The sequence below is a fragment of the Epinephelus moara genome, chromosome 13 (assembly GCF_006386435.1).
Source record: "Epinephelus moara isolate mb chromosome 13, YSFRI_EMoa_1.0, whole genome shotgun sequence".
NCBI lineage: Eukaryota > Metazoa > Chordata > Actinopteri > Perciformes > Serranidae > Epinephelus > Epinephelus moara.
This window is the reverse complement of record NC_065518.1, coordinates 9,901,958-9,926,433: the sequence shown is the minus strand read 5'-3', so window position 1 is coordinate 9,926,433 and position 24,476 is coordinate 9,901,958. Positions and strand designations below refer to the sequence as shown.

Here is a 24,476-nt window from a genome sequence, read left to right as displayed (position 1 = left end):
TGTATAAATTAGCCTAGCAGCTAGCGGAGATTTCCTCTGCTCATATGAAGCCAGGATAAATCACACACAAGACTTAAAATGCTATTTTTGTGGAGGCTTTATTGTCTTCACAATTTATTGTTTCTTATCTGTGAAATTAAAGTAAATAAAAGCTTTGTTTCCACTGAGGGAAATGGTTTCAGCTTACAGAAATAGGACGTCTGCGTCACCCAGAAATGTAACGTGTAGTTACATTTCTGGGGAGGGCTACAGCGTAATCGCCATGTTGATGCAGAGCCTACATCGTAGCTACGTTTCTTAATGAACTGACGTAAAATATTTTTTTTGTCTTTGTTTGTTAAAATTTGTGTCAGGTTTTGATTGTATTCAGACTTTTCTAGATTTGCAGATGGTACTCCATTACATTTTATAAAGTCACTTTCCTTGCTGTGTTATGTTAATGTGGAATCCTGATGTCTTGCTTGAAAAATGTACATTATTATTATAGAAATACTGAAAAAATATTTTATATTTGATGCCCAACATCCTGTTGACAAGATCAATGCATAATTTACTAATAAAGCTAATCAAGCTAATGTCGCTTTTTTTGTTCAAACTGAAGTTTATTTTGTCGTACATGAAACTGTTTGGAGAGCTGCGGTTTATTTGAGCAGCCTTTAAATATTTTAACAGTCAATTTAAAAGGTTTTCAAAGGCATGGTAACTAGCAATAAATCCCATTAATAAAATAGTTAAGTTTACCTGCATGGTTCAAGGACGGTCACTAGCTTCTTCAGTTTTGTCCACTCTGCTGTGGTCAACAATGCTAGTTTGTGCCTCCGTCTGCCAAGAGTAGCCTTAACAGCCTCTTGGTTCTTTAGGAGACGTGAAATCACATCCAGAGTTGAATTCCACCTTGTGGAAACATCAGTGGCTCTATTTCTTGCCCAAGTGCTGTTTACTCCTGGTATAGTTCCTCAGTATTGGCTGGGCTATGCTTAAAGTGACCCACTATCTTGCGACACTTTTCCAACACGTCACTAAGCCCACAGTTGTCAAGGCAAACAGTGATGGTTCTCTGTAAAATGTGAGCAACACAAGGCATGTGCTGGAATGGCAGCTGTCTTGTTGCAGCCATCATGGTTCGGGCGCAGTCTGATCCAGTTGTGGTGACCCTTTGTTCAGGCCTCTGCCACAGAAAGAAATTGCTCCGCACAGTTTACAGCATAGTGCCTGGTGTTTGTCTTCTGTATGGTTAAGACAAAAGACACCATTCTCCGTCTGTGATGATAATAGTGTGTGCTGTCACACCAACATAATTAGAATTGCTTACCGAGGTCCAATGATTCCCATTCAGAGCAACACATTCGGCTTTCTTCAATAAATCCTCTTTAGTCTGCTTTTCCGTGTCATAAAGCTGCTTGATTTTACTTGAAATTGTCTCTCTGCACGGCAGTTCGTAAGCTGGGTCAGACAACGGTATTTGTAGCACCTTTTCCAGCCCCTTATCCTGTACCAATCCATTTCGCCAGAGAGTTTGTTAACTTGTCAGACGTAGACTTACTTATTGTGGGTCCATGTCATTGGTTCAACAGCCCATTGGTTCGACATCCCATTAGTCTGACTGTCCGCGGTGCTGAACGGCTCGTGGCGGGCGTATGGTGCGCCGCGACCGGCTTGAGGCGGAGCAGGCTCACGGCTTATGTGTTTGTCACTTTCTTTTTCATTTTAACCCACACCATGATCTTTTCCTGACCCTAACCAAGTGGTTTTTGTGCCTAAACCTAACCAGACCTTAACAACAGGGCATCATGATGATTTCGGAACGGACTTCGGAACAATGAGTTTAATATGGTCGGAACAATGGGATGTCGAACCAATGGGCTGTCGAACCAATGGGCAGTTCCCCTTATTGTGGCTCTGAACCCGTCATCTGGTCTATTGTGGGCTGGCAACACCGTTTGCCTGTAGTCTACCAGGACTGTTGTAGCTAACGTTAGCTCTGGTGTCCGTGCTCACAACAACATGTTTTGCACTGAGGTAATATCGTAGGCTAGAAGTACTGTGGTGATACGAAAACTCTTTGTTGCACAATTTGCACCATGCTCTTATCCAAGCTGCCAGCGGGAAGTTTTTAAAAAAACAACAACTTTGCGCCCAACAAGCCAAGCAATGCGGTTTTGTCCTCCATCAGTGTTCAAACTTTTTGTGCGCTGACATCACTCAATGCATCCTGTGCATCTTCTTTGCAGCTAGCAAACAAAAATTAGGTGTATCACCACCACCTACCGGACTGGATTATGTTGTCCCTAGTATTATATGAGAAAAGGAAAAGGTTGCTGGTCGCTAGGCTAATTTATACAGTGTAAAATGTCATAGGCTTGTGCTAATAACATTAGCATGTTGTATTTGTGGGGAAAATGTGTCCAGATAAAGACAAGTGTTTGTCTGTGAATGCTGCGAGTTATAGTGAAGCTGATTTGTGTACTAAGCCATGTTTAATGTGTGAAAGTTTTACAGCACTTCACAGAAACCTCCACTGCTAACTAGTGTTTTGTTGGTGTAACTGCAGAGTGACACAGACACACCACCACACACCTATTAATGCTCACAACGGCGTAGGCCACGGCGTAGGGTCTGCTGCACACAGGGCGTAAAATTAACTTTTTACCTCATCTGCCATTGGTTAGTGACCTCCAAAAATTTACCGGCCAAACATATTTTTCACCAGCCAAATAAAAAAATCATGCCTTGTTTGACTAAAAGTACCTTTCGTTTTTAGTATGAAAATCCAACTTTAGGAACATCCAACCCTGTCTTCTGTGTTTCTTTGGCGTGCTTGCGGCAAAGGCTGCAGCTCATCGTGTTGGTGTGGGGGTTGTAGGTCAGCCATGACCGCGGCTGGCCAGCCTGGTCTAGTTTCCATTTTTCAATAAAACGCCGTGCGACATTTGCACTCCGTTTAACTGTCTGTTCTTCTTGTCCAAGTCCAACGGTGGCTTCATGCCAGGAATGTGTCGCCTCATCTTGCTCAGAAGTTACCATAGAATCCCCCGGGGTTCTGGTAGCTGACGTCATGAGGCCCGTTTCCACCGCAGGAACTTCGGGGTAATTTTACGGGGCCGGGGCCGTTGGTGCGTGTCTCCACCGCAGGAACCACCCCCTAAGGACAGAGTTCCGGAACTTTTACGGGGGCTAAACAAGTCCCTGCCTCGGGGTAGGCACTCAGAACGGCCCCGAAAGACTCCTGGCTGGGGCTTGGGGATTACTTGGTGCTGATTGGATATACTCAAGGAGGGATGTGACGTGAACAGAAAGCTACAAAATAGCCGGCATTTTTAAAACTCAGCATCAGTGATTAATCAAGACTGCTGAAGCCTCAGATTAACTTAAGCATGAATGTTTACAGCGAGCACAAACTGTTTCGTACGAGCAGAGGTGGGTAGAGTAGCCAAATATTGTACTCAAGTAAGAGTACTGATACTTTAGAACAATATTACTCAAGTAAAAGTAAAAAGTAGTCATCCAAATAATTACTTGAGTAAGAGTAAAAGAGTATTTGGTGAAAAAACTACTCAAGTACTGCGTAACTGTTGAGTAACGTCTGATTTATTTGTAAAATAATAACATGAATGTAATCAATCAAAAATAATAATCTGCAAATTCATGTATTTTAAACATATATATATATATATATGTGTGTGTAATTATGTACTCAGAGGTGGGTAGAGTAGCCAAATTTTGTACTCAAGTAAGAGTATTGTTGCTTTAAAACAATATAACTCAAGTAAAAGTAAAAAGTGTTTTGCATTAAAACTACTCTGAAAAGTACAATTTATCCAAAAAGTTACTCAAGTAAATGTAACTGAGTAAATGTAACTAGTTACTACCCACCTCTGCGTATGAGTAATGTTTTAAGACTGACTTGAAAAATGTGATCCTGTCCTTTAAACCTGGGCAGTAGCATCATCGTGGGCAGGAACTCAGGTACTGTGGGGTCATGAAGCAGTCCCTGCTTTGTTCCACTGGTGAGCCAGCATCATCATAAATAGTTGACCACAGTAAATAAATTCTCCTTTTTGTTTATCTTCACTTCAATATTTCTATTATTATACATATCATAAGACTGGCACCAGTGTGAGAGTCTGAGTGTGGTGCACAGCTCTCTCCACTAGAGTGCTGGACAACAGTAACTAACTCAAAGCCAGAGGAAGTGAAAGTACTCACAGTCATTGTCTGCATTAGCAGCATTGAACAAGGACATGAAGCAGCAGGAACAACTCCTCACGGCTACACATTAGTGAAAATATTGGATTCAGCAACAAAACAAAGGTGAGCAGCAAATGGTGCCAATGGAGAATTAGAATCTTTAACATGATCAGCTATAGCTAGCAGTTTTCTTTAAATAACCTGGATTAGCTTTACTGTATAGAGCCTGTTGTGTTATCATTTCACCAGCTGTTCATTGTGTGTTGTTTAGCCCCTTTTTAAAAAAATTAATTTTGATTTGTATTTTGGTTCAGCTCATCTGCTAGTAGACAAAAGTAAGAAGTTAAAGAAGTAACCACAGGAAGTTGCAAGTTTCCGCACTCAAGGCTACTGAAGACAAAGATGAGTGCTTCCTTGTGGTAAGAGACAGGTTATTTAGACTGAACACAACACACACACACACACACACACACACACATATATATATACATATATATATAAAATAAATATGTGTGTGCATGAGTACATATATATCTATGTTTTTCAACAGCTATGTCAATAGTTTTCACAATCTGTTCAGTTGTCTATGTTTCTGATTGCTGGAATCAACTCTGTTTTATTCAGCTGCAACAAGTGAAACAGTACTGCATGTGATTGAGCTTTTTTCAAAAACACATTATAAACTATTAATACTTTTATTTGTTTACAATTAATTTGAGTGAATAGTAACCTTACTCAAAAACTCCATAAAGGGCTTCCAGGTCTTGTCAAAGGATTTACCAGTGTCTCCAAGGGAAAATCTAATCTTTTCAAGTTTGAGGAAGGGAGTTGTAAAATGCGTGGAGGTTAGTCAAAGCATGTACTGTGCATGGATCCCACACTAATGACAAATTATCTGCACTGTTCTGTTTTGTAGAGTAATTCAGAGACGACTGAGTAATGAAAATGAACAGTAAATAATAATAATAATAATAATGATAATGAACTTTATTTATATAGCACCTTTCAAACAAGAAATGCAGCACAAAGTGCTTTACAATAAGGACACTTTGGGCCGTATCTACTAAAGGTTTGCGTGTATAAAAACGTGTGCAAACTCATTGCACATGCAAAAAAATGTACAAACTGATTTACTAACAGTGCGCACTAAGGGTTGCGTCTTTCAAAGGTGCAAAATAGCGTATCTGCATCCAGTTAGTACGTTTGCTGCAATGAATATGCAATATGGGGTGTTTACACGCAATTGTGAGTGTGCTGGGAGGAGAAAATGTAAATATATAAATTTTGTTATTAATAATAAACGAATGTAATCTCAACAGTGACCGCAGCTGAACCGCTTCCAATGTTCATTCATTCATTCATTCATTCAATCGCGAGTTCAGTGTGTGTGTGTGTGTGTGTGTGTGTGTGTGTGTGTGTGTGTGTGTCAGAGAGGAGGAGTATCGATACATTTTTTTTTATTAAATGCGTAATATAGCCAACAATATTAAAGATAAAAAATTAATCTAATTTATTATTGCAGAATGTATTTAGCAAAGCCACTTTCAACTGGAGACATGGCGCAGCAGCAGCACAGCAGCAAAAAAACCCCCAAAAAACCCCGACAAATACAAAGTAAAGTACAAAATAAATACAAAGGCCTAATTAATTGACATGAGACACTGGAGAGGTTGTCAGTCCTATCTGTAATATTTTTTTATTGTATCATAACTTCTCGGAAATCAGGCCTACTCAAAAATGCATTTTTGTGTGCTTCTGAACACACACGCAGCATAAACAATGAAGTTACATAACGGTCTGGCAGACGTTGCTGCGCTTGGAGGGGCGCTGTAATCCTGGCGGTCCTAGTGATACAGCGTTCCTTTGTGAGACAGTCAGGTTTCTTTGCTGTAGCTCATTTAAGTGTTTACTGGCCTCATCTACCAACACCTCTAATTCCATAGGGTCGAATTTCACTTTGCGCTTTCTCTCCAAACTCACCAAGCTGCAAACCATAAAACACGCAAAACCCTCATTTAAATAGGGTGTCTCCAACACGTTTGCACCTGTTGTCATTTGTGCAAGCACTCTTAGTAAATCACCCACAAACCGTGGTTCAGCCCCACATGCTTCACATGAAAATAGACAAAATGGACATAAAACAACTGATTCATAAAGTCATAAAACTATAAATCATATAATAAAGTAAGATTTAAAAGAGTTGAAGCAGCGTGTAGCGTAAATAGAAAGAGTTTCAGACCTGTATCAGGAAGTCAGAGCAAGTTAAAGGCTAAAGTGAACGGATACGTTTTTAGCTTTCTTTTAAAAATATTTAGCGAGCTAGCTTCCCTGATATCTGTGTGCTCCATAGCTTTGGGGTGTAAGTGACAAAGGCTGCATCCCTGATCTTCTTCCGGCTGACATGCAGAAATGGTTGCAAGACGGAGTCGAACCTGCAACCGTTGCAGTGAGGCACCGCCCCTGCACATGGGGTGCCGGCACCACCCACCACGCCACGTCACCTTGTTAATGTGGGACTTGAAACTTAGATCTGAATCAAGGATCACACCAAGACTTGTCACCTCAGATTTAATCCAGGGGGTTGAATTCCCCAGATTATTAAACAGCATTTCTCTTTTTGTTTTAGGGCCGACAAGCAGGATTTCAGTTTCGTCTTCATTTAACTTAAAGGGACATTGTGTAACATTTTCAGTTTTTTCATTTTTATTGGCAAAAATCGATGTCTGCATTCTTAAATATGTCATTATTGGTGTACTATCACCTCCACCAATAATCTGACTTATTCTCGTAAAAGGAGAATTTCGGATTTGTTTGTACATTGTGCGGGTAAGTCGTCTGAGGGGTTCCATAACGTTTCGCCATCTTGAGAATACATACACCAGCAAGGGACATACAGTCCCGCCTTTGGTGTTTTCGTTGAGAGCCAGACCAGCGCTGCATGCCTGAGAAGCCGAGGGAGAGGAGCAAGAGGCGCTTCGCTACCACACTGGCACTACTGCCGCATAACAAAGTCCCACTCTTTGAGCATAATGCAGGATCATGCACATGCAGCATCACAGGAGACGGAATCCTTGTCGCCAAGAAAGCGCAAAAAGGGAATCAAAAAAGGCAACGTGACCGGAGAATTCAAAAAATGAGGGTCGACATCGGGGTAGCCTTTCCCAGGTGGAGAGAGGTAATGCAATCACAGGCCAGCGCTGCGCCACTAACAGCTGTTAGACAAGACGTGATTGGTTTGTTTCGATTTACACCCGCCCCAACAGTCCTATGTTGTAAACACAGCCAGCATGGTGAGGATGGGGTTTGTCAACTCTCATCGTGTGTGTCTGTGTAGGAGCCTGAATGAATGCTCCATGAATTATTGGATGACATGGTTTCATCAGTGTTATTAGGGCTGGGCGGTATGACCTAAAATTCATATCACGGTATAAATCGAATCCCTTCACGGTAATGGTATATATCGCGGTATAAATGTAAGTGTAAAAGTTATAATAGAAGTGTTTCTGAATGGGTTTTGTAGTCTCTTAGCAAAGCTAAATTGATAAAAAAAACAACAAAAACAACAACAACAAAAGCAAAGATATAATGTATTTTTTAGAGCATTTATTGTGCAGAATGAAGTTATAATAGAAGTGTTTCTGAATGGGTTTTGTAGTCTCTTAGCAAAGCTAAATTGATAAAAAACAAAACAAAAACAACAACAACAAAAGCAAAGATATAATGTATTTTTTCAATCAATCAATCAATTTTATTTATAAAGCCCAATATCACAAATCACAATTTGCCTCACAGGGCTTTACAGCATACGACATCCCTCTGTCCTTATGACCCTCGCAGCGGATAAGAGCATTTATTGTGCAGAATGCAGATCTCAAAATTAAAACCCAGTACTCTATGGTGCAAAATGTCCCCTGGGATCTATATCAAAAGGTAATTTCCTTCTTTTAGCAAAATCCTAAATGACTGAGTTGTGTTTTTTCCACCTGGACCTTTATGCTCTGCCATTTCTCCTCTAATCATCACGCTGTAACCCGTGACAGGCTGTTACGATACCACAACTATCACACATTCACATATGGAGTTTTTTGTGGAGCCCCTAGCGTCACATAGGTTTACATTACCAAAGGTTTATGACAAACTCTCTTGCCGAAAACCAACTCCCGTGTGCGCACGGCGAGAGAGGAGAGGGAGAGACGCTGTGCTGCTGCCAGAGGAGACACTGAATGAGTTCCCTCTGAGCGGTAAGTCGCTAAAAGAGTCTGAGAAGTCCGGGGCTGTTCATAAGACATTAACTCACTCACTCACAAGTTCTCCAGCAACACATGTTGCACGTGCTACGCTAAATCACGGACGTGAACCAGCTCCTCTTGCTCCGCTGTCTCTGTGCTCGCAGCCATTTTCACACTGAGGCAGGTGCGATGACATCATCGACGATAGGATGGTAGAGCGCAAATCTCTACCGTGGGCCAAATTTATATCATTTCTACCGTCTACCGCATATACCGTGCAGCCCTAAGTGTTATCATAGCTTTTTGGTACACAGCGACTACCATTGTTGCAATACGCGTTTGTAACGGTGAGGCGCTAGAGTGCGCCATCCGTTTGAATGCAAAATAGAATTTCAGAGTTAGATGGGAGAAATTCCGACACACAGTGGCTTTGAAGAAATTATTGCTCATCCATTTATTACCAAATTGGTTCAGCAGAGATATACAGTTGTGTGTCATCCACGTAACTATGGAAACATTGTTTTCTCTAATGATGTCACCACGTGGCAGCATGTACAATATGAATAATAATTGACCGAGGTAGCTACCTTGTGTACCCCAAAACAGAGGTCATGTTTCTCAGACACATGATTTTGGAATGGTGCCCAACGGGGTGATTTAATGTTAATTAAGTCACATTATGTAACATAATTAATAAAGACTATTAGTTATTTCCGACAGTTATTTTGATACTTTAATTGGAGATCTGTTACAAGGCCCGTGGTAAGGCTTTGAGCCTTACAAGACCAACCAACTTGACGAGGATGTCATGGTCAATTGTGTCAAATGCTGCGCTGAGGTCTGAGAGGACGAGAACTGAGATCTTATTTTGATCAGAATTTAGTCTGAGGTCGCTGATTGTTTTACTAAGAGCAGTTTCAGTGCTGTGGTGTGTTCTAAAGCCTGATTAAAATTCCTTCAGGATGCTATTTTTTTTAAAGAAATGAATTCATTTGCACTGAAACTATGTTTTCAAGTATCTTACTAATGAATGGAAGGTTGGCTATCGGCCTGTAGCTGGGCAGTGCATTTCCACCTAGGTTGGGTTTCTTTAGTATGGGTTTTACAACAGCTGTGTTGAAGGAATCTGGGAGGATGCCTGTTTGAAGAGATGTATTTAGTATTCAGGACTTGACTTGAAACACTGTCGAACACCAGCTTAAAAATGCTGTAGGTACTGGGTCGATACAAGAGGAGTTACACTGACTGACAGCCTTTTGTTGGGATGGTTTGAATCCTTATGTTTTGTTTGTTTGTATCTAAAGACTTCTACTTTACAGGCAAAACTGACCCCTAAAACTTAAAACTCATTGATGTATGTAATTTGTTCTAACTAACTTCTTTTCTATTGTCTTTGACAGTCAGTTCACAGCTGTAGAGAAGTTCGCAGACTAATTGTTTGACATCCATTGAAGTTCAAAATGACCACACCTGTGCGAATTGAGAAGGTCCTGACAGAACACCTGGACGATCTGACTGAGGTGGAGCTAAAGAGATTTCACTGGTACTTGACCCAGAATGTGAGAGAAGGATGCAAATCCATTCTGCAGTCCCAGCTGGAGAACGTGACCAGAGAGGGAACTGTGGATAAAATGGTGCAGGTTTATGGGAGAGACGGTGCTGTGGAGACCACAGTGGACACAAGGATGAATCGTAATGACCTTGTAGTGAGGTTAACTCAAGGTAATATGTCTTAGTATGGCTTGGTAAGCCATGTAGGGTCAGCTTTATANGCAGTCCCAGCTGGAGAACGTGACCAGAGAGGGAACTGTGGATAAAATGGTGCAGGTTTATGGGAGAGACGGTGCTGTGGAGACCACAGTGGACATTCTCACAAGGATGAATCGTAATGACCTTGTAGTGAGGTTAACTCAAGGTAATATGTCTTAGTATGGCTTGGTAAGCCATGTAGGGTCAGCTTTATATATATACATACATACATATATACATGTTCATGGATAATAAATATGTAGAGAACACGTGTTTATGCATCTATACTGTAAGTTTATTGTGTAGCTGTGACCATTTCTGATGAGGCGTCACTCTGTAACTGTTGCTCTGAGCTTCATGTGAAGGAGGCGTCACTCTGTAACTGTTGCTCTGAGCTTCATGTGAAGCAGAAAGAGAATTAATGTTTCAGTATTTCAGTGTTTCATACGACGGAGTATTAGGGCCACATTGAAGAAAAAAAAAAATCGGAGATTTCGAGAATAAAGACGAAATATTACGAGAAAAAACTCGTAATATTTCGAAGAAGAGCGATCTGGGAAACGCGGCCATTATCATGTCAACATACAGGGAAAATCATGTGTCCAGAGTTTATGACATTTAGTGGGAGAGCTAGAGCCATTTGACTAAAGCTGACGTTATTACTGTTGTAGCATGATGTTATTAGGCTAAATACTACATTTCTAACAGTGTCTGAGCTTATTTATTGACACAGCATGCTTGTAGGCTGCGGTTTACAGAGGAAATAACGGGATGTGACTTAATCATGTGAAAATACCGTAAGTGAAACAGAAACAAGCATTAGTTATGGGACAAGAGTTAAGAGTCACAAAGACTCACGTATGTTAAAAGTTACTTAGGCTACAACCAGTGTATTTACTGTAGGCTATGTGTCCGGGGTCCTTCGCCTGTGGAACGAGTAATGTGACCACTAACTTGTCCCCAAACGAACGCATGTTTCTGTTAGGCCNTTATGACTTTATTCTCGAAATATTACGACTTTAATCTCATAATATTTCGACTTTATTCTCGTAATATTATGACTTTTTCTCAGTTATGACTTTATTCTCGAAATCTCCGAATTTTTTTTTCTTCAATGTGGCCCTAATGCTCCGTCGTAGTTTCATGTTCAGTATGATAACTATAGTTCCCTTTGAGGAACCTGTGACTGTATATTTCTTAATAATGTGTTTATTTGATTTACAGCCATAACGGAGGCAAACATGGAACAGCAGTCAAACGAGTCGTCTACCTCCACTGTGAGCGAAATGCAGAGAGATGCAGATTGGACTCCGGATCTGTCTTGTCCAGTTTGTCGTGATATTTTCACAGAGCCTGTGATGCTTAAGTGTGGCCACAGCTTCTGTAAGACCTGCGTGCACAAAGACTGGAAGGGGGAACTCTATCGGAAATGCCCCCTTTGTCAGCAAGTTATAGACCTTGAACCTCAGATTAATTTCGCTCTGAAGAGTTTGAGTGAAAACTACAGAAGGAGAGGTCAGTCTGATCCCCCAGGAGGACACAGCAGTGACTCAGCGTCTTATCAGGTGAGGTCACTCACATGCTCATGTAGGCTATGTGACTTTTGTAATTGTAAAGCAGCAACCAGCAATGTAACAAGATGAAAAAGAGGACTAATTTAGGGGCCGTACACATGCTGCATCTTTAACCGCCTGGAAAACGCAAGGTCAGGTGCCGTGAGCTACTCTTGTGCCTTTTTTGTGCCAGCTTTCAAGAGTGTGGCAGCAGGTTACGTCTGAGGTTGCTAAGCAACCCTAACAAGCATAGTATAGCCTTTTTACCAAAAATCCTGAGTGCAGAGCTGATCTTCTTCCAGGAGCTGTTTATAAGTGTGTAGGCCTATCATCTGGTGTGTAGGCCTATCATCTGTGGGACAGATGTAAAGCTCTGGGTAGCCCTGCACTAACATGATCAATGTTTCCGTATTTATCAGACTGAATATTTACAGAAGAAGGGAAAGATATCTGTCGGCTGTGATTGGTTGTTCCTCCTCACATGACATGCAGTGCGCGCTGCTGCATTCCAGAAGTTGAACTTTGGCTGAATCTAAATGTCCGGACACTTGCGGACTCTTGTGGACTTTGCGGGCGAGTTCATGGGAAGTCCGAGATTGCTGAAGGCTCCAAATCCACAATTCAGCCAGTCCACAAGGGGCCTCAAGTGGACCTCTTGGAGACTTCCAGAGAGTCCACTTGGGGTGCAGACTTCAGCAGACTTAAAGGATAACTTCGGTATTTTTCAACCTGGGCCCTATTTCCCCATGTGTATGTGTGCGTATGATTCATAGGTACAACTCGTTCTAAAATTGGTTCAGTATTGAGGGAGGCGGATGCAGCCAGGAGCCGCGAAACGAGCTAAAACGGTAACGGGGGCAAATGCGTCCCATATAAGTTTGCACATTAGAAGTGCTTTTTTCCGCCACTGACCGGTTCAGATTGCCAGTGTTATCCCTGTAAATAGCATACTAGCCTTTCCCTTACCTCTGGGCTGTGTGACGTCACAAGCTTTGCTCCACTGTGTCTGTAGCTCTCTCTACTCGTGGGACAGCCGTTTTCTTGAGGAAGAGGTGTTTCGGGATTGGATGTCTTCTCTTCTTCGCCTGGCAGTAGTCATCTTGGGAGAAGTGAGCACTGCAGACCTGATGGTCTGCAAGGTGCAGTGTCTGGACAGGAGTGTTAGCATCCATTTGTAGCACAACTAGCCACAACTTCAGCATCTCACCGTCCGACAAAGGCAGCCTATGAAAGCTGTACGGTGTGTTTCGCGACATCCTGTTCTTGCATTCGGGAAAAAGGCCCGTTTATTTGAGCATTCCAAAAATACAGATCCAATACAGATGCGACGTTGTGGGTTTTTCAACTGTGTGGGCCTGAAATAATATTCAACCACATCATGATACAGAAATATGTTTAAGTACAGGCTGTAGAGGGACTGAAAATACATTATATTATTGCAACCTATCAGGCTGTGCAGTGAAATAGGCTAAAAAATGGATGAAAAACAACAAAAGACTGTCTTCTAAAGTAAGTAGTGCCTGGAACCTGTTATGCAGAGACATATTACTACATTTTTGTTTAGCCCTTGCAGGCTTTACGTGATGACAGTAAATACATCATACTACGTACAACTGAAGTCCGCTAGGGCTCAGTCTGCAAGTCCAGAGGGTGGACAGCCCAAATGTCCACCCTCTGGACTTGCAGACTGAGTCACGTCGGTATTGCAATGAATTGTGGGTTATTAAATCAGTGAAGTCTGCTGAAGTCTGCACTCAAGTGGACTCTCTGGAAGTCTGCAGAAAGTCTGTTTAAGGGCCCCTTGTGGACTGGATGAATTGTAGCATTGAATAGCCCTCAGCACTTCCAGACTTCCCAGGAACGCGCCTGCAAATTCCACGAGTCTGCAAGTGCGGTTAACTGTGGACATTTGAATTCAGCCTTTATCTCAGAGCGCAGCCGTCCCGCCCTTAAAAAAATGGACATTCGGGGACGTGTGCGTGCCACGACGTCGTTGCGACGCCATGGCAGGTGCTGTCTGGCCAACTGGCAGGTGCCAGTCAGCCGCAAAAAGATTTTGTCCAGCCACGTTACAAACTGAAGCAGTCATATAACACTGTGAAAGGTGACTTTAGTGTCGGTGACTGACATTGTAATCACTGACTTGGCGGTGGTATTTGACGACTTTGGAATGAGAACAGGCTGGTTAAACACGGCTCCCTTTTACTCCAATTCATCAAGAATTTTCTCTGTTTTGGATTCTTCGTTCACTGTGGAGGCATGCAAGAAAAATTAAGTTTCCCTCACAAATTCAATGTAACACGGGCTGAAAAACTGATATGAATATTATAATATTTGGGGGTGAAGTGTTCTTTTAAGTGTTGTGCACAGACATTTATATTCAGCATTAGTTATTCTTGGGTTTGACAAAGAAAACAATATCTCATCCAGACTAGTTTTGATAGCTGGAAGAACTTTTGGAGTTGTTGTATTGAGTTTTTCTTTTTTATAAATTCAAGTGAATGTTTTTATTTCAGACTCCTTCCAGGACCATCAGACAGAAGCAGGAAGCTTTTGAAAAGGTCAAACAATTTTGTGATTCATCCATCAAGCACATTCAGGTTTGTCAGCAGCATCTTTTAAATTTATCTGAAAAATCTTTATCACATTAAGAAGTGTAGAGACTGAGCAGTTCTTACTGTGACCCACAGAGTCAGAGACGCACCACAGAGCAGAAGATGAGGGACGACTTTGAGAAGCTTCGTCATTTTCTCAAGACGGAAGAAGAAACCAGAATAGCAGCATTAGAAGAAGAAGAGAGTCAGAAGATTCGTATGATGCAGAAGATCACAGAGATCAGCAGAGACACATTCTCACTCTCTGACACTGTGAAAGAAATGGAAGACTTGGGGGCTGATGACTCGTTCATACAGGTAGTTATTAAAACTCAGGAAAGGTTGAATTCATTCAAAGTAATCTGAAGACTGATGATGTATTTCTTGTTTTATTTGCAGAACTTTAAGACTGAAATGGAAAGGTGAGCATTATTATTTTGGGTCCTAAAACAATTCTTACATGTCTATATTGAAAAGAGTATTTGGTCACTATAATCAGTCCTCCTGTCCAATGAAGAGATCCGTCCTCCGACATTAATAAGACTCAAAAGCCACAGTCCTCGTTGTGTGCAAAAATGCATGTTTTAAAGGAACAGTTAGACATTTGGGGAAGAGCATGCTTATTAACTTTGCTGCTGAGAGTTACACAAAAAGATCTTTACCTGTCTCATGTCTGTATGTTAAATGTGAAGCTACAGCCAGCAGCTGGTTAGCTGAGCTTAGCATGAAGACTTGGGGAAGCATCCAGCCGGGCTCTATGTGGTTTGTTTAATTTGCACATAAACTTAAGGGCCAGTGTGCAGAATTTAGGGGGATATATTGGCAGAAATGGAATATAATTGAAGACTGATATTTTCTTTAGTTTCTAAACACCTAAAAATAAGAATTGTAGTGTTGTCATTTCCTTAGAATGAGGCATTTATATCTACACAAGGAAGGGGTCCTCACCATGTTGCATTGCCATGTGTCTACAGTGGCCCAGAACAGACAAACCAAATGTTGGGTCTAGATAGGGCCATTCGTGTTTTTTTGTCAGCCACTACAGTTAGAAGCTCCTCCGTGATGAGCAGCGTCGTAAAAACGCCAATTTTTTTAAAACATGAAACTGCTTTATTCAGTGTTTTTACCCGTTTTAATTCTTCATTTGTTTGATTTGGAGAGGAGACCTCTATGGATACAAGGAATGATTATAGCGACTCAACAAACTTTACAAAAAAAAAAGAAAGAACATATCCCTTTATCTCTTGAATTTGCTCCAGAGCCCAGAAGGCACTGCCAGATCCAAAGCTACTCCGACGACCACTGATAGATGAGCCCAAACATGTGGAAAACCTTAAGCTCAGAGTTTGCAGGAGGATGTTGACCGTCATAAATCACAGTAAGTTGGGGGCACATAAGCTCCGAATTACACAGTAAATTCCCCAGTGTAAAGTAGCTGTGTTAGAGTTCATTGACTTTTTCAGAGTTAGTACAACAGCAGCTTGAGTAAGATGACCCCCAGAGGTGGCGTTAATCTGCATAGATAAAACAGGTGTTGTTAAAATTACTCTGTAAAGCCCCGCCCACTTCCACTCCTTATTTCTAGCTGAAATGGATTTTGACGGCGCCATTTTCTCAAGTGTTGCTCACTGCAGAGCCAAATGGGCTTGACCTGGTCCAGCCCTGCCTCTCAGGTCCAGCTCCATCTTCTTGTTCTTCTTCTGATAATGATGAATGTACCGCAAATGCCACTCACTGGCTGTTAACATTAATGCAAGAACCTGTTGACCTTGCTAATGGGGGAAAAAATAAGTTTAGATCAAATGAATTTAGTTTAGATCAAAGAAACCACGCACTGAACTTAAGATTATTTTTCTCTAATATTTTCTACATTTTTTTTATAATACCATACCCAATGTTTGGGTGGGTGGAGCGCATCAAGTGACATCTACATGAATGCCAGGACTAAAGGTTTCCCAGCAGAACATTGCACTGTTACAAGATGATTAATGTTATTTACTTCACCTGTCAGTGGTTTTAATGTTTTGGCTGATTGGTGTATATTCATGTCTATCATGTCTCATCTGATTAATGCTAACGTTATCCTTATGTTACACCACAGACTCGTAAAAGTACTTAGGTTAGTTAATGTTTTCGTCACTCCGTTAGTGTCTCTCTCTTATCATTCTTTGTCTCTGAACTTGCACCTTGAGAGGGGGCCAGGGCTTGACCTTAGTGGGGTGACTTTTGTATTTTTTGTAACGACCACTGATACAGTAAAAAAGCGAAAACTGCATTAGTGGGGAGTTTGCTAATCTTAAATAAACTAGGTAATGTTAGTTTATTCTAATTAATAGGGGTGTAATGATGCATCGATCTGGATCGATATATCGATTTAATGATCAACGATCCAATCACATCGATGCAAAGTGAAAACATTGATCCATATCGTCATCTTTAGCATAGGCTTTTATTTTTAAAGTCTGTGTCACTGTCAAAGAGTGGCTGGCAGACAGCCAGGAGAAAAACGATGAGGATAACGTTATTTCCTCTTCAGAGAAAATCTTGTTGTTAATCCACGTGTTATGGCTGTTTGGAGAAGTTTCCTTTCAGAGTTTTCAGCCAGATATTCCTGAAGTTTTATGAAAAAGATGATGGTTTGGGTTAAAATGAAAAGATTTCTTCCAGAAAGGTCTCTCTGTCAGAAAGCCCTGAAGGTTAACTTATCCCATTTGCTGTTTTATTTGTGTTGGTGGAGTCAGTTTAAAGTGAACTTTACTGTACTTATTATTTATGTGTTGTTTTGGTGTTTTATGGCCAAAAGTAAACAAAGAAAGGGATGACAGCTGAACAATGATGTTGTAACCAGTTCACCAGGCCATAAATGTTTTTTTAATTGTAAGTGTGTTTAAAATTGTTTTAGCTTGTCCAGCAGCAAACTCCTGTCAGGTATAACTCAGGGTATGATGTTAGGTAGTGTTATTTAGTGAGCTGTGTGCAGCCGAGCAAGAGCATGTATGTCCTTATAGTTGTGAATTCAGCAGTGCAGTGGGTGCACAGTGCAGACTGTTTGACGCTGAAATGCTACAACTCCTCGAAACCCTAGCCAAGTCCCCGCATGCTGCTTGCTGCTTGCTGCTGTAGTGGATTAGCGCCACAGTTAGGCACGTTTCGATTCACTTAAGGCTGGGCAACCCTTACGCTGTTCTCATTTAAGTGACAAGCTGCTCCTCCCAAGTTTTGCTCAGCTATTTATGTAGCAGTGCAGTGTGTTTATCGTGTAGATTGTTTGTTGGTGAACTGATGTTACAGCTCAAGCCAGGTGCACATGCCTTGCACGCAGGTGAGTGGGGTTAACTTTGGCTCTGGTTTACCTGAGTTTTTTTTCCAACGTGGGTAAACCCGCTAAAACTATATTGTAGACTCCTTTCCCACTGCCAGTAGATCAGGGCTGTGCACACTGCAGCAGACAGTATCCCTTACTGTGTTTTTGGGTTTTTTCTTGGTGTGCTCAAAACAAAGTAGGTAGGACAAGTTGAGTGGTCTGCAGTGAGGCCGAGCTCACAGCCTGTCAGTCAAAGTGACCACGCCTTTAGTTATGCAGAACTTTAAGTCTTAATAACATTTAAACGGGATTGTTATTAAAAAAAAATTCATCCCCCGTACACTTGTCATGAATGATGAAATAAGCCAAAGGGACCAAAACCGCTTTTTGCACCACTATGTAACCATGTTTATTTTAGCTGTAAAGTTGGGCATTTTGACATGTTAGTCTATGGGAATTTGCTCTGTTTTGCAGCCAGCCCCCAGTGGCCAGTCGATGAATTGCAGTTTTCAGCATTTCCACATTAACGTCAGTCGTACGCCCTGGAGGTTGCCGTCTGGTTCAATGTCATGAACAGGTTAGGTCAGTAAACAATAGCGATGAGCCCAGAGACCAGTGAAAATATTATGGTGGTCACTCCTTTTTATACATCTCTAACTTACTAAGTCTATCTCAAACTCGGTGTCAACTAATTTGAAACTATTTTTTGAGAGCAGTTTAGGCGGAGGCATATGGTATTTTGTGGTGACTTGTCATTGCAGCTCGCCAGTGAAGGGGCTAAAATTAGCGAATTTACCCTGGTGTTGTGTTCCCATCAATGTCGATCAGAGCCAGAGGGGATAAATACCACTCAACTACTGCAGTCATTTGACGAATGTGAATGCCGATTAGACGCTTACCCATTGCATTAAAAAGCCAGATGTTGGGGCGTCGGTGGCTTATTCACATGCTGGAATTTGTCATTTACGTGACAACACCTGAATGCAACACAGGCTCGCTCCGCTGTGTGTACAGTGCCGTGCTGCTGTGCGAGCAGCGTCTTTGACTGTGCTCAGTCTGTTGATGGTCATTGACACACTGTCCATAACAATAACTATGTCAGGTCAGGTCAGTGCCCCCCTGATACAATGTAGAGGAAACACTGAATCAAGCAAGAAGACTAATGATACCACTTATGTATTATATTGTAATCGCAATCACAAATCGTGATATTGTTCACTCAAATCGCAATCGCACATTTTTATCAAATTGTGCAGCACTAATTTTTAATTATCGTAATAATGAACAAATTAGATTTTTTTTTAACCTATGAGAAACTGTGCTGATACTCTCTGCAAGGAGAATGCTGCTTGAAGCAAAACTTGGGGATGTTCAAAAATTTGTTTGAATAACACAGCTAAGTCTGACAAAGTTTTTGGCTGCAGATAAGAAATAGACAGGTTTATTTGCACAAAGAGCCTTACGTTCTAATACTATCATTTTAGTCATTTAGAATTGGTGACGCATAGTGGAATACCTGGGAAATTATGGGAAATTTCCTCAGTGTTTTGGAATTGAACATTTTTCTTATATACATTTTGTCTTCTATGCTCCCCTCCCTAACAACACCCTTTACGTTTGGATGTATTGCTTAAATAATTGACATACTACAAAAAGTCATTAAAAGGTAATAATCCAGATTGAGTAAATTTCAGTGAGCAGGTGAATGTGAAATTATTAGATATCCAATGACTGTAATGTTTACACAAGCTTTTGTGTCTGTAACAGATGGTGAAGTTGTTGACAGTTCGGGGACTGAGTCTGATGACGATGAAGGTAAAGTAAAGAATCCCTAACCACCAAATATGACAAAGGCTTGTTTCAGTTAAAGTTGTAATATATTGTATGTGACAGATAAGTGAGTTCCTCTGTGTCACATGGGGCTTATGTTGTTCATTTCATAAGGGACAGGTTTGAGGGAACTGTGAATAATATTTTTTTTTCTTTCTCCTGCTTCTCCAATCAGGGTCAGAATTTGACTGCCTGTACTCTTCTGAGCCTTGCCTAACATCATCCTCTGATTCATCAGACTCGGAGGATTCAGTCATCATTCCAGAAAGCCCTCCCACAAAACGACACAGGCCAAATCCAGATGCTGAGCAAGTAGGAGTTGACACATAAACACTAATACTTTATCGTGACACATTGAAATCTGTTCTTAAATCAGTTCTTTTCAAAGATAAAGATGTAAAGTGGTTTAGAGGCATTGGGGAAGTCATGATTTAAATTCATTTAGAGCTTTTAAAGGCTGTGGAAATTTGGCTTTAAATTTTAAGCATTCACAAAAATGTGGGCGGAAAAAAGCTTCACAGCTATTAAGAAGGAAATAAATCCACTTGTACGACCATACAATAAACAAGGAAGGTGCAATTCCATTAAAAGTCCAAAGCATCGGGCCAAAGTCTGTTTGTTACTGTCTATGGTATCCACTAGAGGGGCTGTTTCCTCCAAAAACCTACTAACTCTTTCTCACAAGATGCCCACATACACTGATAAGCCAAATCATTAAAACCACTGACAGGTGAAGTGATTAACATTGATCATTTTGTTACAGCGCAATGTTCTGTTGGGAAACTTAGGGTTATGGCATTCATGTGGATACAACCTGATGTGCTCCACCCACCAAACACTATTACAGACCAAGTACCACTCCTTGTGACAACAGCACTCCTCGATGGCAGTGCCCCCCCCAGCAGGACAATGCACCATGCCACACCATAAAAACTGCTCAGGAATGGCCTGAGGAATGGGACAAAGAGCTCAACGCATCAGCTTGGTCTCCAAATTCCCCAGATCCCAATCTGATTGAGCGTCTGTGGGACAAGTGCTGGTACCCCACCTCACAACTAGGGATAAGCATGAGTACTCGAGTACTCGTTTTGAACGTCAGTATTCGTTACACATATTGAGATTCGAGTACTCGCATTTCATTGGACGGGGCGCAGTCACGTGCGCAGCCGCATACAACACAGACGCAGGTAAGCCCCGTCACTTGACCCCAAAATGGCGGCGGCGAAGAAGTTGAAGTGTGACGTTTGTAAGTATTTTGAAAAGATCGACGAAACAACCGTGGAGTGTAAGCTGTGTAATATCAAACTAGCTTATCACAGAACAACCAGTTCTATGCTCAACCATTTGCGCATCAAGCACAAAGAGAAGACCGCAGAGACGGACAGTAGGCAGCCTCCTATCACCGGTTTTGTTAGCAGTGCTAGCAAACGCCGCTGCGATGCTGCAAGAGCGGAGAAGACAACCCAGCTTCTAACAAAGATGCTCACTACAGATATGCTCCCGTTAAGCTTCGTTGAGGGTGAGTGTACTGTTTAATAGGCTAATTAAAGCCTGGCTGTTCAATAAACAAGCTTGAAATTGCACTTGAGTTCTGTTGTTGGCCTAAATGTGACCCTATTCTAATGCTGTTTTTTTTGTTTTGTTTGTTTTGCAAGTACTCGAGTACTCGTCAATAATGTAATGAGAGTACTCGAATATGGAAATTACTTAGAACATTCAAACAGTGCTGCCAAACAGCGTCAGAGCTCATTACCATGAAGTTAAACAAAATAATAATAATAATAATAATAATAATAATAATAATAATGCATTTTATTTATCAGCGCCTTTCAAGACACTCAAGATCACTGTACATAGAGCATAAATAAATAAAAAACAACACAGCAGCAATTATAAAACATTAAAAAAGTTAGCAATGACAATGACATTTAGCAGTGATGGGCTTGTTTAAACAGATATGTTTTGAGGTTGGATTTGAAAGTGTCCAGGGATTGAATATTTCAAATATCAGGTGGGAGGGAGTTCCAGAGGCGGGGTGAAGAGCAGCTGAAGGCTCTGGACCCCATGGTGGTCAGGTGGGCTGGAGGAACAGTGAGGCTGATTGAGGAGGAGGAGGATCTGAGAGTCCTGCTGGGTGTGTGGGTGTGGAGGACGTCAGTGAGATATGAAGGAGCAGGGTTATGGATGGCCTTGAATGTGAGCAGTAGGGTTTTGAATTGGACGCAGCATTGTATGGGAAGCCAGTGGAGTTGATGGAGGACAGGAGTGATGTGCTGGAGGATGGTGTTCTGGTGATGATCTGGGCGACAGCATTTTGGACCAGTTGAAGTTCATGGATGGATTTGAGGGGGAGACCAGTGAGAAGGGTGTCGCAGTTATCCAGACGAGAGGTAACAAGGGAGTGGACCAGTATGGCGGTGCTGTTGGATGTGAGGGAGGGACGAAGTTGGCTGATATTGCGAAGATGGAAATATGCAGTCGGGGTGACGTTATTGATGTGTTTGGAATGATAGAGTACTGTCCAGGATGAGAGATTGATTGGTGGAGAAATAGAGCTGGGTGTCATCTCCATAGCAATGAAACTGTATATTGTGTTTTTGAAAAATATGGCCAAGGGGGAGGAGACAGATAATGAAGAGGATGGGGCCAAGGACATAGCCCTGGGGAACACCGGAGGAGAGGTGAGAAGGCTGGGACGTGAAGGATTTACAGTTACGGTAATCAGTTATAGTAATCATTAACTGTGGAGGAAGAGAGTCCGGTGGGCGGAGGGTGTTGGTGACCAGTGAGAACAGTGCCTGATTGTTCCCATCGCCAGCACTGATTAATTCAGCATAGTATTGTGATTTTGCTGTGGAGAGAGAGTCCTTGTAAAACAGAATATGGCTGTGGTACATTTGCTTGTGAATAGTGAGACAAGTTTTCCTATAGAGCTGTTCCAGTTGGCGTCCTGTGGCTTTGAGTTGGTGTAGATGGGGTGACAACCAGGGGGCAGAGTGGGTGAAGGATACAGTTCAGGTTTTTAATGGAGCAACTGAGTCCAGGAGAGTGTGAAGACTAATATTATAATGAGAGATCAGTTCATCAGTTGAGGCAGAGGAGTTGATGTTGGGGAGAGTTTCCAAACCTGATGTGAGGGCTGTTAGATTAATAGATTAATGTTTTTGATATTGCGATATGAGATGACCTGTAGTGGTTTAGTTTTGGACAGTGTTAGGTTCGTGGTGAATGATATTAAGATATGGTCAGAAATGGGGAGATCATTTCCAGAGCAGTTGAAAGGAGTGACACCGGAGCAGCAAACCAAGTCCAAGATATGTCCTTTTGAGTGTGTTGGGAGATTAATGTACTGTTGTAATCCAAAACTGTCCAGGCATGAAGTGAAATCTTAGTAAGAGGGTGGTTGATGTTGTCCACATGTATATTAATATCTCGCAGCAGAATTATATTGGGGGAAAAGGAACAGATGTGAGTGAGGAAGGTAGAAAATTTATAAATGAAGTCCTTGTTGGGTTTAGGTGGGCGGTGGCTACTGTAGTTGGTGTTGGACCACGTATTTGTAAAATCACTGTTTTGAAAGAAGCATACACAGGGACGGAGAGAGGTGAGATTTTCCACAGTAGATTATCGTAAGACCTCCTCCTCTGCTGGTGTGACATGGTTGACAGGTGTAAACAAACCCATGTGGAGTGGACTTGTTCAGTTGGGAAAAGTCATTGGTTTGTTGCCACATCTCTGTTAGACAGAGAAAGTCAAACTTACGGTTGAGGAAGAGGTCCCGAAGGAGTTATCCTTCGCCCATGAGAGAGCGGATGTTGAATAGTCCGAAGTTGACATCGCTACGGTCGGTGGCGGTGCTAACATTAGCCAACCTGGCCAAGTTGGCTAATACACTGCAGTCCACAGTCCGACGTGAGTTCCTCGGTGGACGTCGGGTTGTGGACCAGATGGAATTTATGGCAGTGGAGTCATTGATGTGGAAGCTCTGACAGGATCCGCGGTGGATGTATTTCCGACGAGGAGTGCGCGCGATGTCCGGGAAGAGGTGCAGTATTGGCGGCGGGCCAGTCAAATTGGAACCGTAGCAGGAGGAGCTCAGCAGCCGTGTATTGGAGTAAGGCTGCAGATGGATTTGATATAATGGACAGAACAGTCCAGACAACGTGAAAGAACATCCTTAAAAAACAATGTATAGACATAAATTATATGAAAATAGCAAGTTCAGAAGCAGAGATAAGCACTCCTTAGTGTGATGCTGTGATACAAAGGCCCTAAATTTCAACCTCTGAATTAACCTTGATCCACTAAGTATATTTTGGTATATTGTTAATATGTTTAATATGTTATTTGGGTGTCTCATAAAACCTTGGATCACATAAAATCTTGAATGACTGCTACTGGAATTTTTCCTGGGTCAAACCACAGATTGACTGGACTAATTTGATGCTACTTTATACCCTCACTACATCTTAGAGGCAAATATGGTACTTTTACTTCACTGTATTTATGTGGTAACTTTAGTTACTTTGCAGACTTCAATAAATGAAGTTTTATAACTAAGTCTGGAAACAAAGACCACGTCTATCACATCCTATTTCCGCAAAAAAATGTATTTAAGCACACCTGATCCGTATCTCTCCCTTTTGACTCAGCTCTCACATCCCTCCCCCCCAAAAACCTTTTTCTTCTTTGTTTTTTTATGCTGTTATCTCTTCCTTCTCTCCTTCTCCCCCTACAGAAAGCAGCAACCACCAGGGGGCTTCATCCACATTCGAGCAGGCAAATGGAAGACTCACCCACTCTGTCTCAACTTCCCATACCACAACCCCAACCCTCAGCTCTTCATCCCACAACCCTCAGCTCTTCATCCCACAACCCTCAGCTCTTCATCCCCCAACCCTCAGCTCTTCATCCCACAACCCTCAGCTCTTCATCCCACAACCCCAAACCCTCAGCTCTTCATCCCACAACCCTCATCCCTTCATACCACAACCTCCAACCCTCAGCTCTTCATCCCACAACCCCCAAC

At 41.8% G+C, this 24,476-nt stretch overlaps 1 protein-coding gene across 4 annotated transcripts in view; it reads left to right on the top strand.

Annotated features, from left to right (window-relative positions):
* LOC126399567 (uncharacterized) overlaps positions 1 to 24,476 on the top strand; it is a 50,876-nt gene that overhangs the window by 12,475 nt on the left and 13,925 nt on the right. The window contains exon 1 of one of the 4 annotated variants that reach the window (XM_050059624.1): positions 10,327 to 10,332. The exons of the other annotated variants lie outside the window; for them this stretch is intronic. The gene's annotated coding sequence lies outside the window, so the exon portion shown is untranslated. Of the gene's footprint in view, positions 1 to 10,326; positions 10,333 to 24,476 lie in introns of those variants that run through there. 4 annotated transcript variants of the gene reach the window in all.